Here is a 14761-nt window from a genome sequence, read left to right on the forward strand (position 1 = left end):
CTGCCCCATTTACATCCCTTCAAAACAAGTATCCATGCTACCTTTTCAAGCGTCTGCTCCTCCAAGTGGCATATCAGGGCTTCTACATTCTGCCCTTGCTCCTCACATCCTGCTCTCTAGTGTCCAGACCTTGTGAATCTCCCTGTTCTTCTTCTGACAGTAACTTTGCACCCCCGTTTCCTCTGCCTGTAGCATCATCCCCCACCTGCCCTAACTTTGTCCCACTCATGGACCATCACTCATCTTTGGAGCCTCAGGTCAAGTGTCTCTCCATCCATGAAGCTTTCCTGATACCTCCCTGAACTCAGAGCCAGGCGAGGGCCCTTCCTGAACAGTGCCATAACGTTCCATGTATATCTCTGTTAGATCCCTTTTCACATAGAACTGTAATTGTTGGGGTGCTAACCTATCTCCCCAACTCTCTGTGAGCTGCCTCAGGGCAGGAAGTACTTAGACTGGGTTTTGTTCTCCTGGCATCCGCTGTGTGTTGGATGAATGAATCAGCTAATTGAGTCTATTTGAGGAAACAAACATTAACAAGTAATTCCCTGGCAATTCATGAAAGGTGCTATGGAAACCCACAAGAGTAGGCACCTAGCCTGTCTGAGGGGGAGGATCAGGGAAGGCTTCCTGGAGGAAGAGGCACCTGAGATGCCCAGGCACCCAGGATGTGGGCAGGCATTTGAAGGGCACAGCAACTTGAGACAGTGGGGCCCCTCAGGATGCTGTAATAGCTGGAGAACAGGAAGGGGAAGTAGCTAATTTCTGAGCCTGAAAAGTAGACAAGAAGTGGATTAGGATTCACTTTTCAAATGCCATTATGTCTGTGCCATCCTAAAATAATGAGACATCATATTTATTAAGGGGGTTGTTTATTTCCAGTTTTGTTGATCTTATCTAACTCCTCGTATAAGATTTCAATTTCCTTAGCAATGTCCCTTGGCACCTAGGACAATATTCTGCCCAGCACTTAATAAATGTAAGCTGTTTGACAGACTGATAAAAAGAGGGAAAGAACATTCCATTTTTCAAAGCAAAAAGTTGCTCGGTATTATTACTTTATCTGTTCTGCTCTTTTCATTAAATATCATTTCTGAAGGCTGAAAATAAAAATTGAAGATGAAAAAGGAATTACTTTCAATTACATATTGTAACAGTGGTTTAACACACCAAAATTATATTTGTTTTACCCTTATAAAAATTATGATTTATGTAAGATTAAAAAGACATAAATGAAAATGTATCAACTAGTTTGGTCTGCCTATCTCTGTTTAGTACACCCTGCTGTCAGCAAGAGCACATGGATTATTATTATAATTGTTATTTTGTTGTCTTCTCTTCCCCCAACATATATACAAAGCTCCACTGATTGGACAGACTTTATATATATAACACACACACAAATACAGTATATATGTTTCCTTAGGAAATACTATTCCAAAATGCATGGCATTAGAAATAGTGTCTTTCGTGGACATTATTGTTTTCTTATTACAGGTAGATAAAATCTCCATGAGTGAAAAAAAGGTAACCAAGGTAATATCAGAAAAGAAGAGGCAAAGATCAGAATGGATGATTCAAAGTCAAAATGAAATAACAGAAAGGCGAGGAATCCACATAATAAAGAGTTGGTGACAAAGGAAATGAGGGTAAAGGACCATAATATAGTGAGAGTAGGTCTGCATTGTCTTGTGAAAGTTTCTCAGTCGTATCCAACTCTTTGCAACCCATGGACTGCAGCCCTCCAGGCTCCTCTATCCATGGGATTTTCCAGGCAAGAATACTGAAGTGGGTTGCCATGCCCTTCTCCAGAGGATCTTCCCAACCCAGGGATTGAACTCAGGTCTCCCGCATTGCAAGCAGATTCTTTACTGTCTGAACTACCAGCTCTGCATCAAGATCACATTAAAAACAACAACAACGAGAAATACGCATCAGTTTTGATGACCTCTAAGGTTTCCTCTGGTATAGGGTTTGATGGTTCTACAAAAATTTTTTATTTGGATTTATGTTATTTCATTATTTTCTTAATGTAGGTGTCTTATTTATTTATTTTGGCCATGCTTCAAGGCATGTGGGATATTAGTTTCTGACTAGGCACCCTGCCCCTTTCAGGGAAAGCGGTGAGTCTTAACCACTGGGCTGCCAGGGACATCCCTGGATTCATTTTAAAACTGAAGATGGAGATGAAATTGTTTTATGAGAGAGGCCAAAGTTGGTCTTTAGTTTTGAACCCCAAATGCTATTTCTCCTTAGGATACTAGGTTGCTTGCTTTAAGGACTGCAAAATGTATATAAAGTGCTGAGCACAATGGCTGACATTCAGTGCAGTAAGACATTGGGGATATGCATTATATTTCTTTATTTCCATAAATCATATCCAGCTCAGCTCCATCCACAAAGGTTACCTGAAAGACATTTTCCAAAACTCCTTCCTTCTCCTTGGATCAAGCAAGAACTTTAGTGCTTTTGGATTTATGAAGATAGGAGGGGACTATCCCGATTCTTAGTCCAGTGGCTGCCAAGGTCAACCACGGCTTCTTTCACCTGGACTCCAAGGTTTCAGCATGTTGTATCCACGTCACCTGGTATCTACAGAAGCCACCCCTTCTGTCTTCTGACTCCTTAGAGACTGTCAGAGACAGTGCTAAGGTGTCCATCACTCAGATGTCAAATGTCTCAACCCCGTTCCCAGTGGGAGTGGAAGGGTCCAGCACACCTGAGGATTAGGTCCTTGTCAATTCAACTGTCAACTCAAACCAGGTGTTGGTTGGAATGCAAGAGGGCTCAGCCACTTTGTGAACTAGTTCGGCAGTTTTCATAAAGTGAAATATACATTTACTCTGTGCCTCAGCAGTTCCACTCATAGGCATTTGTCCAAGGAAATGAAAACTCATGTTCGTGAGAGCAAGTGTTTCCAGTAGCTTTTCTCACCATCTCCAAAAACTGAAAACAACCCAAATAAATACATCCACCCAATGGAATGCTGCTGCTGCTGCTAAGTCGCTTCAATCGTGCCCAACTCTGTGCGACCCCAGAGACGGCAGCCCACCAGGCTTCCCCGTCCCTGGGATTCTCCAGGCAAGAACACTGGAGTGGGTTGCCATTTCCTTCTCCAGTGCATGAAAGTGAAAAGTGAAAGTGAAGTCGCTCAGTCGTGTCCAACTCTAGCGACCCCATGGACTGTAGCCCACCAGGCTCCTCCGTCCATGGGATTTTCCAGGCAAAAGTACTGGAGTGGGATGCCATTGCCTTTTACTCAGCAATATAAATGCATGAACTACTGGTACATACAACATGGAAGAAACTCAGAGGCATTCTGCTATGTAAAATAAGCCAGGCATGCATGGCCCTATGCATTATTGCTCCACTTCAGTGACATTTTAGAAAAGGCAAAATGGTGGGGACTGAAAACAGAGCAGTAATTGCCAGTTGCTGGGAGCAGACAGAAGGGAAGGCATTTTTTTGGCTGAGGGAACTAATTGTTCTATGTCTCGATTGTAATGGTGAGTAAACAACTGTATTTGTCCAAAAGTCATAGAATTGTATGATAAGAAGATGGAAATTTACTGTGTATAAACTACACCTAAAGAAAAGAAAAAAAGGGGAAATCTCACCAAGTTTTCTTTCCTTTTGGGACAATTCAGCCTAATTCTCTTGAATGGCCAAGACTTCCAGCAAACAGAGAGCAGGTTGTTCTGTGCTTAGAAAAGTCTCTGGTCTGGAAGCCTTGTCCTCACATACAGAAATGTTTTTTTTCTTTTTTAATGTTAAAATGTTATCCTATGGCTCCCAGGAAGCAAAGGTCTACCCTTCTGGAAGGGAGACAAAATTCTTTTTTGTACCTTCCTGAGGCATCTCCAGCTGCTTGGTGGTGGGAGTGAGAGGTAGAAAAACCAAAACAATTCAAACAACAGTAACAACAAAAACCAGAGGTTGGTGTGCGGGTTGTCTTTGGGACTCCACGATTTTTGGCTTGTTTGTTTTTAAGCTTGGACTTTCAGAAGGGGGAGGAGTAGATAAAAATTACCTTTATTCTTGGCCGCAATTGCCCTGCAGAGAAAGGAGATAATGTAACTTCTCAACAGGTTTTCTGTTACATTCAATCTCAGAAGAGCGGCCCCTCCTGGGTTTGTTCTGAAGGCCGGGTCTGTTGGACTGAGAGGGCAGGCTTCTGGGAGCTCACCCAGGACCAGGGAGAGCAGCAGGGGAGGCTGAAAAAGGAGACTGACAAACAAGGTCATTTCTCACAGATATAATACTCTGAAGGAAATTAATCGGGGATCTGATAGGAAGCAGCTGGAAGAAGGGCTCTTTTGTCTAGGATAGTCAAGGAAGGCCTTTCTGAAGATGTGACCTTTGTACAGACTGAGTGATGCGGCATCCGAGGGACCAAGAAGAGCACATGCGTGCCTGAGTGCTCAGTCGTGTTTGACTCTCTGCGACCCCACGGACTGTAGCCTGCCAGGGTCCTCTTTCCATGGGATTCTCCAGGCAAGAATACTGGAGGGGGTTGCCATTTCCTACTTCAGGGGATCTTCTCCACCCAGGGATCGAACCCATTTCTCGTGGGTCTCCTGCATTGGCAGGTGGATGCTTTACCACTGTGCACCTGCGAACCCCACCAAGAGCACAGAGGATGTCATTACAGGCTGAGTGAGCGAGTGAGTGAGTGAAGTCGCTCGGTTGTGTCCGACTCTTTGCGACCCCATGGACTGGAGCCTACCAGCCTCCTCCATCCATGGGATTTTCCAGGCAAGAGTGCTGGAGTGGGTTGCTATTTCCTTCTCCAGGAGATCTTCCCGACCCAGGGATTGAACCTGGGTCTCCCACATTGTAGGCAGACGCTTTACCATCTGAGCCAACAGGGAAGTCCATTACAGGCTGAGGGACCAGCAAATGTAAAAACTCTTCTGGAAGAATGAGCCACAGAAAGGTGGCCAGGAATGCTGGGATGTAATGAGCAAGTTGTCCAGGATGGGGGTGGGGGTTGGAGGTTGGGGTAAAGGTGAGCTAGAGAGGGAAGAGGGGTTCAGACCCTTCACTAATTCAAGTGGAATGAACTTAATGAAAGCTTTTCAGCAGAGGAATGGCATGCTCTGAATTACATTACAAAGAAATTCTGGATTTTTTTTTTTTAATGGAAGTATTAATGAGTTGAGGGCTTCCCAGGTGGCACTAGTGGTAAAGTACCCACCTGCCAATACAGGAGACATAAGAGATGTGGGTTCGACCCCTGGGTCGGGAAGATCCCCTGGAGGAGGGCAGGGCAACTGACTCCAGTATTCTTGCCTGGAGAATCCCATGGACAGAGGAGCCTGGTGGGTTATCGTCCATAGGGTGGCAAAGAGTCGGACATGAATGTAGCTGCTTAGCATGCATGCATTGAGGAGTTGAGGATGGGGCTGGGGGGGGTGAGGGAAAAGCAGTGACCCAGGGCTCACTGCAAGATTTTGGGCTTGAAAATAAGTGGTAAAATTAGCTGTTTTTTTAAGGAATAAAAATGAGGAAGCCTTGTTTTATTCAATATTTTTAAAATGAGATAAAGCTATAATAATTAAAATAACTTGGTGCTCATTTATCAAGAGTTGTTAAGACTTATTTAACATGCAGAACGCACCAGCCGTCCCTCTGAGTGCTTTGGATGTATAACATTTAATTCTCACAAAAAAACCTACAAGATGGGGACCTACTACCACTATTTTAAGGGTGAAAAACAAAGGCACAGAAAGGATAAGTAAAATCTCCCAAGTCCAAAGCCGACAGGTAGTCTGGCTTCCAAACCCATGCTCCAACCACACACCCCAAACCCTGGCCAGGCCAGTGGAGCAGAATGTGGAATCCTAAAAAGTCTGAAATGCACCTACACCTCAGTCCATCATACCTTTACAAATCGATGGGAATTAACCCAGGAACAGTGTTTGAAATTTTTCCTAAGTGTATGGAAACGACTGTTTAAATCTTCCTTTGGCACATTCACTGATACACTAAATAAAGATGGGTTAAAGAGTTAAATGTTCAAGCACACGCATGCACACAAACCATAAAAAGTTAGAAGAGACTATGAGATAGAAAAGCACTGATTATAAATGAAAGTAATGGAAGAAATCATAAGGAAAAAATCAATAAGTTTGACTTCATAAAAATAAAAAACTATAATGCAAAACAATTAAGAAACAAAGTAAAAAGTAAATTGCCTTCCAGAAGTATTGTATCCAATTTCCATTATGGTTCACAAGATGGTGCTTGAGAGGACCCATCATACTTTGCCAACATTGGCCATAAAATTTAAAAAAAAAAATTTTTTTTTTTTCTAAATTGACAAGAAAGAAAACGGTAAGCATCTGTTGTTACAATTAGCATTTTAAAAGTCTGGTGTCTTCAATCACCTGTTTGATATCTTTATTGCACTTCCTGTTTGTGAAATGGTTGTTCATGCACTTTGTTTATCTGCATGAATTTTAGCTTTATTGATTTGTATGAGCACTTTATAGACTAAGAAGAGTACTTATTTTTCATATTTGTATAAAATGTATCTACCCACTTCATTGTTTATCTTTCAGTTTCTATTTTACTTTTTTTTGTGAGGTTGCTTTTGTTAATGGAATATTCTTTTCCTTTTTTAAGACAGTTTTTATGTGTACAGGAAAGCTATTGATTTTTATATCTTTGTAACCTAGCACCTTATTAAACTCTTTTTAGCTTTGGGAGATTTTAGCTGATTCTCTCTTGGGTTTTGGGGGTCTATAATGATATCATCCTCCAGTACTCTTGCCTGGAAAATCCCATGGATGGAGGAGCCTGGTAGGCTGCAGTCCATGGGGTCGTGAATTCGGACACAACTGAGCGACTTCACTTTCACTTTTCACTTTCATGCATTGGAGAAGGAAATGGCAACCCACTCCAGTGTTCTTGCCTGGAGAATCCCAGGGATGGGGGAGCCTGGTGGGCTGCCGTCTCTGGGGTCACACAGAGTCGGACACGACTGAAGCGACTTAGCAGCAGCAGCAGCAGCAGCAATGATATCATCTGGGCTTCCCAAGTGGCGCTAGTGGTAAAGAACCTGCCTGCCAATTCAGGAGACATAAGAGACACGGGTTTGATCCCTGAATCCAGAAGATGCCCTGGAGGAGGAAATGGCTACCCACTCTAATATTCTTACCTGGAGAATCCCATGGACACAGGAGCCCAGCAGACTACAGTCCATAGGGTAACAAAGAGTCGGATACAACTGAAGCGACTTAGTACACACACAATGACATCATCTACAAAAAGAAGGGAGGGATGGATTGAGGAAAGGAAGAAAGAAGAGGGTGCAGGGATGCTTTCTCCTCCTTGCTAACAATAAAACTCTTATTTAAGCTTGATATGTTACTTTTTTAGCCAGAATTTCCAGTAAATTTGGTAATAACAAATATCAGGGTTTTTTTTTTTTTCTTAATCCAATGAGAATGTCTCTGGAATTTCACTCTTAATTGTGAAGTTGGCTTTTCATTTGATACATAGTATTAATAATTAGCATATGAATATATAATCACCCTTCTAAGTTTTTTTTAATGATATCCTTTATTTCATTTATTTAGTACTTATTTCATTAACAATGTGTACCAAGCAGTAAGCATTCTTGGTTTCTTATTTAACTCAGAACAAGATACAAATTAAATACTATTTACCAGCCTGGATGGGAGGGAATCCCAAGGGAGAAGGGGTACATGAGCCCTTCTAAGTTTTTTTAAAGCATTTATTGTGGCAGGATATTATTCCTATCTACCAAAGCAAAATTTTTAACTTCATGCAGAAAACACACTAGCTACACCATACATTTAGTTTGAGGGCAGAAAAAAAAAGTCTTCCTCAACTTTATTCTCTGTGTTGTGGACAATTTTTTTTTGAGTCCCTTGATTTTCCTTTGAGCAGTATTCCTTCTCCCTTAAAAAATCAACTTCACTGAAGTTTAATTTACACACAGTACATTGTGTCTATTTCAATGTATGATTTGATGAATTCTGACAGGTGGACACGCAGTGCAACGGCCACAATCAAGCTACTGACAATTTCTATCACGGCCAGAAGGTTCCTCCTGCTTCTTTGTAGTCCATTCCTCCCTTTGTCCACAGCCCTGGGCCACCACTGATCTCCTTTTTTGTCATTACGAATTAGTTGGAGCATTTTCTAGAACTATCCCTAGTTCTAGAAAGGTACATATGGCCCCTTGAATGGTAAAGAAGCTTGGCTGTATTGAAGGTAGAATTCTCTATGGAGCCATGGGGTCTCCTGGAAGCACTGAAGATAATCCTCCTTCAGAAAATAGTGAGTAGGTAGGTCTGAGTCAGTGGTCAGAGATGGTTAGTTAGACCCTTTGTAGGTCTTGACGGTTTACAAGGAAAAGTGTTCCTACCCCATAGAACAGATGTTCCTAATCTGTAAGGGCCCAGCCTCCAGAGCTAGCCGTGACCCAGTCCATCCAGAATTCTGGAGAAGGCTATGTGTTTGAACTGAAGGAACTGAGCCCAGAGAGGAGGGCATCTAGGCACTGAGAGCTAACAAAGCCAACTGTAAAGACCTAGCACTTTGAAAATCCAGACACAGCCCCTAGGCCCTCTGGGTGATAGTTACACATGCAAGTCAAAAGAAGGGACTGTGGAGAGCTACCACCTTGAAAACCCACAAACCAGTACCCTGAGAATTTAGAGAGGTCCCATGGGCTTTGCTGATGGGTCAGTGGGTAAAGAATCTACCTGCAATGCAGAAGAGGCAGGAGATGTGGGTTTGATCCCTGGGTTGGGAAGATCCCCTAGAGGAGGGCATGGCAACCCACTCCAGTATTCTTGCCTGGGAAATCCCATGGACAGAGGAGCCTGGTGGACTTCAGTCCATGGGGTTGCAAAGAGTTGGACACAACTGAGCGACTAGGCACACATGTGTGATTAGTTTCCAATTGCTGCTGGAACAAATTAGCACAAATTTAGTGGCTGAAAACAGCACAAGTCTATTATCTTATAGTTCTGGAGGTCAGAGTCCAAAACAGGTCTCGGTGAGCTAAAATCAAGGGCTTAGCAGAGCTGCGTTCCTTCTGGAAGCTCTAGGGAAGGATCCATGTCCTTTCATATTTCAGTTTCTAGAGGCTGTGCCCTTCTCTGACTGTTGACTCCCATTCATCTTCAAAGGTAGCGATGACCAGTCAAGTCTTTCTTATGATGGCATCCCTCTGGTTCTGACTCTTCTGCATCCCTCTTCCCCGTTTAAGGACTTTGTGATTACACTGGGCTCATCCAGATAATCCCAACCACTTACCTTCTTTCTTTTGTGTTTGGCCGTGCGTCAAGACAAGGCACAGCCATAAGCTTTCTGCCAAGAAGAGAAGTAGCTATTGAGGCAGAATTGATACAAACAAGCAAAACACTGCAAATGAAATTCAAAATTTTAAATAAAGACAGAACCCAACCCTACACTTAAGGAAGAAAGAGTAAATGAGAAAAATTCTGTTGTTCTGAAGATGGATCCATACATATAAGAATGAGTTTCAACATTTTAGACAAAAGTAAGGCAGTCCTGGGATTTCCTCATTTATTATGTTGCTCAGTAGCTGATATAAAAGGATTTAGCTATGGATCTTGCCTTCAAAAATAAGCAAGAAGATTTCATAGTAGTTTTTGGAACACTGTACTGAATGTTCCATTTTCATAATTCCATTTTCCCTGCTAATGAATAGCTACATGGTTTAAATTGTAAATTTCCTGTGGGGGAAAAATGAGAAAATACACAAAATATAGAAAATAAATCTCATATGGATATTCGAGGGAGACTTGTATTTTTTGGAGTGAACATTTGAGCAGTTCTGTGATCAGATAATGTGGGCTTAACTGATCTTTACAGAATGACTAATGTTCTCAAGATATCAATACTGAAGGATGAAGAGACTGTGCTGTGAAGAGAGCTGGGATGTGGCCCCATCTAGACGCTTCCAGAGATCGCAGTCATGTGTGTGACACCCGCCACCATCTTTATTCCTAGATAAGAAATCCTACAGGTGACAATATGAGGAAGGGGTCTCTGCTTGGTGTGTCTGTTGGGAACCTCATCTCTTCAGATGACCTCACCATTGCATACATTGGCTTCTCTATATTTTGACCAATGTGTCATGTTAGAATCTTCCATAGCGATACAGGTTTCACCTATGCAGCCTCACATACAGCTCTGATCATCTTTGCGACCCCATGGACAGTAACCCACCAGGCTCCTCTGTCCATGGAATTCTCCAGGCAAGAATACTGGAGTGAGTTGCCATGCCCGCCTCCAGGGGATCTTTCCGACCCAGTGATAGACCCCAAGACGTTATGTCTCCTGTGTTGGCAGACAGGTTCTTTATCACTAGCGCCACGTGGGAAGCCATCTTATCAGAAGGTCAGAAGAAAATTCTTTCGTAGACTCTGCAGAACTGACTCTTGGTCTCCCGAGTGTCTTCAGTTACTCAAGTGAATAGTCCTCGGGGCTTTAAAATGGATAAGATCCTCTGCCTGCCTCATGTGAAAATTACTGGAGGCCTCTAGAGTCTTCCTTACCCATCTTACCCTTAGGTTATTACTTAAAATACCATCACCCCAGTACTAACTTTCCCTCCACCACTCAAATGCTCCACACAGTTCTCATAACAGCACCTCTGTGCTGCTATCATGGCTCACCTCTGTGGTTTGCTTCTCTCTTCATACTGGACTCTGCTTCTTTGAGGCTTTGCATCCTGGGCCCCTGATGTAAAGAGGCCTAACAGCAACACCCATGCTGTTGGCCTCTGTCTGAAACACGTTTGCTCCCACTGTCTGTCTACCTAATTAACTTACTCATGTTTGAGAGACTTCAGTTCTTAATTTTAATTCCCCAGGGAAGCCAGACTAGATTGGGGTTCCATGCCATATGCTGGCATAGTATTCTTTACTTCATGGTATGTACCGCAGTTTGCAATATTATATCTGGGTCATTTGTTCAATGTCTGTATTTCCCACTGGAGACAAAGTCATACGAGGGAAAGAACTGTCCGTTTCCTCGTGGCATCTGCTGGGCCCAGCTCAGTGCCTGGCACAGAGTTGGGGCTAATGAAATATATATTCACCTAATGGAATAAAGGTGTCATGACAAAATGAATGAAAGACTGAATAGAGTATTTCATTAATATAATAACCAGAGTCCAAGTAGCGCGCCTCAGTGTAGCATGATGGTCAAAAACACAGGCCCTAATCAATTTATGCAAGTTCTTTAGCCTCTTTGTGCCTCTTGTCCTCATCTGCATAATGGGCATAATAAAAATGCCTTATGAGGACTTAGGACTTCCCCGGTTGGCTCAGCAGTAAAGAATCTGCCTGCTCTGCAGCAGCCACAGAAGACAAGTGTTCAATCCTTGGATCGGGGAGATCCCCTGGAGGAGGGCATGGTAATCCACTCTAGTATTCTTGCCTGGACTATCCCATGGACAGAGGAGCCTCATGGGTTACAGTCCATGGGATTGCAAAGAGTCAGACACGACTGAAGCAACTTAGCATGCATGCACCCATGAGGATTTAATGAAACCATATATATGTATACAGATGGGTCGATCGATTGATAGATATAGGTAGATAGAGAAGTTGGAGAAGGCAATGGCAACCCACTCCAGTACTCTTGCCTGGAAAATCCCATGGATGGAGGAGCCTTGTGGGCTGCAGTCCATGGGGTCGCTAGGAGCCGGACACGACTGAGTGACTTCACTTTCACTTTTCACTTTCATGCGTTGGAGAAGGAAATGGCAACCCACTCCAGTGTTCTTGCCTGGAGAATCCCAGGGACAGGGGAGCCTGGTGGGCTGCCATCTATGGCGTCACACAGAGTCAGACACGACTGAAGCAAATTAGCAGATAGAGAAATATCTGTGTATGTATCTTTAAATACTTAGAAGAATGCCCAGCATATAGATATCACTAAACAGCATTTCCAACACGTTAAAACCCCCCTCCCTGTGATCATGGAATTCTCATGGTCACCACATTCAGCCATTGCTATTCCAGTGCACTTACCCTGGCTCACATTAGTATTGATGTTTCATCTAATCTCTTTGTATATTTTTAGTGATCATTACCCTGTGTCTCTATGTTCTCCAGGCTGACTTATCTATCAGGGTAGTAGGCACAGTGCCCAGGACCATCATATTCATAGAGACCCACAAAAATATTTTAGCTTCTTCTAAAATCTGAAGAAAAAAAAGATTTTAGACTAAAGAAAAATGTTTTAATATATAATATTAACATATTTGCCTTTACCCCAGCACAGTCATAATACATATGCTTTATTTATCTATTTTATGGAGGAGGAAGGGGCCCATGAAGGCAACAGCGCCCAGGGCCCAGGAAAGTCAGAGTTCAGCCTGACACCATGCACCAGAACCTTCGCTCTTCAGTTAAAAGAAATTAGAATAAAAATGCTTGTGTGACATTATTATATATAAAATATATAAAACATATTACTATATATACAATAGATAACTAGTGAGAACCTACTGTGCAGCACAGGGAACTCTACTCAGGGCTCCAAGGAAGAGGGGATAAATGTCTATGTAGAGCCGATTCACTTTTTGGTGCAGCAAAAACTAACAGTATTGTAAAGCAACTATATTGCCATTCTTAAAAATGCCTGACAGCTTTCACGAGCCATCTGAATGGTTTCAGGGCCGGCGGCTCCTTGAGAAAGCACAGCCTGGCAGGAGGTGTTCCGGCTATTCTGGGTCTGCCCTTCGAAAGCAAACGCGCTCAGCTAGAGCCGGGCTGCAGAGAGGATTCTGCTCACTGCCCTCCTCTCTCTTCCTCAGCCCTCCCACACCGCCTCATCCACAGGTTTCCTGCACACACTCATCTCTTTTCCCGTCTCCCCCTCATTCACTCTCCTCTACCTCGCCTGTCAGGCTTCCTCTAACGTACTCTTAGCCTCCTCTGGGCTTTCAGCATCCTTCACCTCTCAGATGCTCCCCTGCGTTCCTCACATTGCTTTGCTTCGGGAGCACTGCCTTTGGGTCCCTCTTCCCAATCCCTCTCGTCCTTCTCGCCACTTGTTCTTACACGTTGTCTGCTTTTCTTTACGTTGTTGTTCCTTTTGTCTCTAATTTTGGGCACTCTTCATTTCCTCTGCTATCTTTTTAATTTACTATTTTTAAAGACCTCCATGCTAAGTTCTTCTTTTTTAATGTCTCCTTTCTCCCTTTTGCCCACTCTTTTTTCAGTTTTCTGTTATTTCCTTGCCTTTTTTTTTCTGCTCCCTCTTCCTCTGAAGACGTGGTCCATTCCCTCCCACCTCACCAGGGCTGTGGAAACTCCACCCTCTGCTCTGACCCACGGAAGACCACAGGAAAGGAGACCTGATGTACAGTAGAGACTTCTTCCTGAACTGGTCCTCCATGCACAGATGCTAGTCAGATCATTCATTTTTCAATGAAGACAAGTGGATTGCATATTCTGATGCTCAACTGCATTTCAGGGTCATAAAATTACAGAGGCCACCCAAAGCCATCCAGAGGAAATGTAGCTTCTTGTTTTGTTAATAGTCAACCTGTTTGCCTTGCAGACCAGCCTATCCCCACCCCCACACCCCCAATACACACACTAGTTGGTTGGTGAGCAAAATTACTTGTTCATTCTGGATTACAGGGAGACAAATCCTGTAAATTAGCCTACTTAGGAAATATTTAGGCTTCCTTTTGGGTAAAAAGGGCTTCCCTGGTGGCTCAGACAGTAAAGAATCTGCCTGTAATACAGGAGACCCGGGTTCAGCTGCCAGGACTAAGCGCCACTTCAGAGAAGACCAGAGCAAGGCAGCCTTTTCAGAACCAGCCGCCTCTCATCCTGTCTGTTTACCCTGGAGCCAGGTCCAGAACTCAGGTTCCCAGGGACTTCCAGCCGTGTCTACAGTGAATGGTTGTGCATCCCACTGTCCCACTGAGGAATGTTACCCCAACACTTTTGAACTGTGGTGCTGGAGAAGATTCTTGAGAGTCCCTTGGACTGCAAGGAGATCAAACCAGTCCATCCTAAAGGAAATCAGTCATGACTATTCATTGGAAGGACTGATGCTGAAGCTGAAACTCCAATAGCCACCTGATGCAAAGAACTGACTCATTGGATCGCAGTGGACATGACTTAGTGACTGAACAACAACAACAAATCCCAACACTAGGCTCAGTATCTCAGATGCTTCTCCACCCCTTGCTTCTCCCTAAGCTGGCAGGCTTAGGCATTGCTCTCCAGGCACTAGGAAAAACTTGGAGCCCCTGCCCCTTCTGGTCCCTGAGTGCCAGTATTTGTCCTGTTGATGTTCCTACATGAAGCCTGAAGCTGCCAAAATTCGTGATCTGGTCTCTGTCGGGTCCACCTCAGCTCTCAGTGATATGCTGGAGCCCTCTAAGATATGGTTGTGAACCCCAAATCCTTGGCACAGAAGCCCCAGGGGATTATAGGAGTCAGATTTCCTGTTAGGTTCTCTGCTACTTCTGGGTCCTGTCTACATCAGGACTGGAGTATCAGGGTCCCCCAGGAAATCTGAAAACAGCACCTTCCTCCATCTAACAAGGCTCCATCTAGTTCAACTTGCCTGTCAGGCTAGAGGCTTCCTCTCGAGTCCTAAGTGGGAATTAGGACAGAAATGTCCCTCTTAGTCATCCCTTATTTATCTGACCCATATAATGATACTAGTCTACTCTTAGGTGAGGTTTAATATGTGCTTTGCATGGCTTAATTCTCAGAACAAC

The sequence above is a fragment of the Bubalus bubalis genome, chromosome 10 (assembly GCF_019923935.1).
Source record: "Bubalus bubalis isolate 160015118507 breed Murrah chromosome 10, NDDB_SH_1, whole genome shotgun sequence".
In the NCBI taxonomy this organism is placed as follows: Eukaryota; Metazoa; Chordata; class Mammalia; order Artiodactyla; family Bovidae; genus Bubalus; species Bubalus bubalis.